Raw genomic sequence first — 4,067 nt, 5'->3', positions numbered from 1 at the left:
CGGGTCCTTAAAGCTATTTTACTCGTTTTTATCCCGTTTCAAGTGGTTTTTGACCCGGTTAAGGGTCGAGATGACCCAAATGATTACAAAAAGTTAAAGTAACTTTTGAGAGAGATTTGGGAGAGATTTGGGAGAGATTTCAAATAGAAAGAGATAGAGTGAAAACGATTTAGAGAGGTTTCGTTTGTGATTAATTTGAGTGTCCGGCTTCACAACGCAAGGTTCGTAAACCCCGTTAAACCGTATTTTAGTGTCGTACACAATCCCGATGTTTGTGCAATAGTGTTTTATCGCTTTGGTTCGTTGTTTAGCACTGTTAAGGCTAAGGAAAATCAAACACATGAATTTTCAAAATGATGTTTTCTCATTAAAATAGCGAATTGTACAGTGATTACATAACGTAAACCCTAACATACAAGGGTTATTGGAGTTGACCGGTTTGACTTGTTGACTTTGTTTGACTTTGACTTGACCGAAATTTGACGGTTGTCACATGGTTGAAATCACTTGCATCGGGCGCTATCACGACATGAAAGAATCTAAGGAATGAATTTATTCAATGATTTAGTCCACCCTCGAAGATTGCTAAATTGAAGAAAAATATACAAAATTTTCAACAATTCGATGGGGATTCGTTGTATGAAGCTTGGGAGTGCTACAAGGGAATGCTTTAGAATTGCCCTTAACATGACATAAACGTACACCAATAGATCTCCACCTTCTACAATGGAATCAAGGTATGCACTCACCAACTTCTTGATTCTCAAGGGACTATGACAAAGAAGGATACGGTGACGAACAAGGCATTGATAAATGAATATGCAAAGCATTCAAGAGAGTATCACAACCCAAAAAAGGATGTTACCAGAGGAAAATCAAATGGAGACGGAGGAAAAGATAATATTGCTTCCATAATTGCAAAGCCTAACACCATGGATAGAAGAATCACAAGGATAGCGGGCCACACCTTACAAAGGATGTGATAATTGTAATCAACTCATGCGATTCAAGTTGGATGCGATAGTTGTAGCAGGTCACACCTTACAAAGGAATGCGATGTGGACGAGAATGGAAACATGAAAGCACAAGTGTGCTATTCAAGTGGTGAGAGGTTTAGTGAAGATTATAGGAAGCCAAAGAAGGGATGGAACCCCTATGAAGAGTACAAGAAAGAGAAATAACATAAATATTGACAACAAGAGAGAGGTTTCTACCGAAAAGAGAAAGTACAACCCAAAAAGAAATCCAATCTTGAGTCAGTGTTGAACAGATTCATGGAGACTAGTGAGAAGAGGCACAAAATTACAGATGGCACCCTAAGAAATCAGCAAGCATCCATTATGAACATAGAGAAACAAGTTAGGAAAATAGCCAAAATTATACACGAAAGATTATCGGGTACAACTCTGAACAATATTGTGAAAACTTGAGAGCTCAAGTGTTGGTTGTTACAACTAAATATGGAGAGAATTCAGAGCCTCTAGTGCTTTTAGAGACAAACAAAAAGCAACCTGACCAACATCCCAAAGGAAAAGGATAGAAACAATAAATATATTATGCCTAGTTTATACGTCGTGGTAAGTATAATGCCATGGTGTGGCTATTGCAAAAAACTTCTGAAAATCCACATGTTAGGACATATCAACCACCACCTCCTTATCCATCTATAGCTAAACAGAACCCACTAGAGTAAGAGCATAAGAATATCATGAAACAAGTAAAAGGCCTTTCAATTAATATGTCATTTGTAGAAGTAATTGGAAGATGCTCGAATACCATAATTTCCTCAATGATCTCATTAGAAACCAGAAGGAATTGGAGAATGTTTCAAAAGTGGTCATCAATGAACAATGTTCATCTGCTATGATAGAAGGCATTCCAATAAAGATGGAAGATCTGGGGCGCTTGACATTACATTGTGAATTCGACAATTCAACAAAAATAAATGCTTTGGCCGATTCGGGAGATAGCATAAATATTATGCATTACTCTTTCTACATAAAGCTTAATTTACCAGAATTAAAGACCACTAAAATGACTATCCACATGGCGGATCAATCAATCACATACCCTCGTGGAATTATTGAAGACTTGCTGTTCAATGTCGAGAAATTTGTATTTCCGATGGATTTTGTAGTGTTGGATATGAAGGAAGACTAAGAATTGCCCATGCCTTGGTAGATATCCATGATTCCAAAATTACGCTACAAGTTAAAGACAAAGAGATCACTTTTGAAGTCAATAAAAAATCCATTAAATGGGGAGCCAATGATGGATTTTTCTTTATGGATGAAGTACATGAAGAGATTAACAAAGAGGATGCAATAGGTCAACAAGAACTTGTAGAGTTGATGAATATGATGGAAGAAGAGCTACTAAATTAGGACAAATCTTAACAACAAGAATAAGAACCGAAAGAAGAGGTGAAATGTAACAAGCCGAGAGCCTCAATTCATATGATTTTCGAAGTATCTACATTTACATACCCTCAAGATCAAGTAAAGGAGACAAATAAAGATGAAGAGTTTAGTGATGAAGAGGAGCAACAAGTTAGCAACAATACCACAATTGGCAAGGAAGATATGGAAATGAAGGCGCCCAAAAGAAAAAAAAGAAAGCTAAAGAACCCGAAGTGAATGTTGGAGTCAAGTGCCAGCAAGGAGAAATTACCAACCAAAAAAAGAAGGAAAATTCAAAGAAGGCATACAAAATACGGTTGGTTTCTTACAAAAGGAAGACCCTCGAGATAAAGGAGAACGGGGAGATTTCACTCCCACCCGTAACAACATAGAGTGGGAAGGAGTTCGGCTCACGACTCCTACAAAAGAAGCGATTTCTGGAGGCAACCCATATTTTCTTTGCATTTTCTTTTCGTTATTTTTAGTTTGCTTTTCGTTTTTCGTTTAATGTTTGTTTAGGATAACTTGTTTTCTCATCTCAATCTCTAACTTTCTTCATGAGCGGGGGTTTGGTGAACTGGTATTTAAAAGTTAGAAATTTTTTAAAAATTCTGGTACCCACGGTGTGGCACTTGTTATGACGGCATGGATATTGTTTTAAGCTCGTTTTAGCATAGAAAGAACAAATTCCACATTGTGGCTAAACTACGGCCACATCGTGAAAATTCATTAGGTAAATAATTGCCCTAAAAGAACAAATCATTTTGTTTACCTTTTCCCTTTTCACTTCCCCCACTACGTGCTCATCCTCCCTCGAGTTCTTCATCGAAATTCCTCTATTTTTCTTCAATTTTTGTGAATAATCTTCATAAAAGGTATGTGTTCTTCACTTTAGTCTACCTAATATTGTATATAGTCATATGATTGCAAGATATTTTAGCCAATTTGCATGAATCTTTGGAATACAATTGTTGGATCTAGGGTTATTGATGTAGAGCTCATATAGGTCTTCCTTGCTCTGTTATTAGTGTTTAATCATTCGATACAGTTGCTAGGAGCAAAACCCTTGTGATTTGGATGGACATAAGATATAGGAAACAAATCCAATTTTCGATTTGTTCTTCGGCCATGGCATGGATGAGTTGTTCCCATGCCGTGGAAACTAAGCAAACTCATAATTTGTTTTTAATTTTTATCTTTCTAAAATTTTTGGGATGCTCTGGTCGTTTGTTTGTTTGTTTTGAAGGAAATGGAACCCCGAAAACCACCAGACAGCAGGTTCTTCCCCAAGTTAATCAATAGAATCCAATTGAGCTACCACTTCATGAATGGTGCAAATGGTCTCAAAGTATCCATCCCTAAAGACTTGCACGTTATTGAGCTAGATTTAATTTGTTGCATGCAAGAGATATTGTTGCACCACCAATTTTAGATTGGGATTGGACTGTAGAAAAAGAGCTTGCTACTCAAATCGAGCCATATTTGACAAAATTCTACATCGGAAAGGGTTTTACTTTTACTTGTTTTAGATAAAGGCGTTTGTTCCGAATTCAAGTGGCAATATAGAAAGAGTTGTGAGTGGAATTATTTTCCACGTGCTTGTTCACATTTCAAGGCGATATGAATGATGAGAGATCTTTGACCTTTAAATTTGGTGGGGTGGATCAC

General features: G+C 37.0%; 1 non-coding gene across 1 annotated transcript; it reads right to left on the bottom strand.

The window, feature by feature from the left end:
* Positions 1 to 587: 587 nt before the first annotated feature.
* LOC145110480 (small nucleolar RNA R71) lies at positions 588 to 694 on the bottom strand. The gene has a single exon (XR_013709859.1). It is a non-coding gene; the product is annotated as a small nucleolar RNA R71 (small nucleolar RNA).
* Positions 695 to 4,067: the final 3,373 nt, after the last annotated feature.

Source organism: Lactuca virosa, chromosome 4 (genome assembly GCF_052849685.1).
Source record: "Lactuca virosa cultivar CGN04683 chromosome 4, Lactuca_virosa_CGN04683_v6, whole genome shotgun sequence".
Lineage (NCBI taxonomy): Eukaryota > Viridiplantae > Streptophyta > Magnoliopsida > Asterales > Asteraceae > Lactuca > Lactuca virosa.
This window is presented reverse-complemented; position numbering and strand designations above follow the sequence as displayed.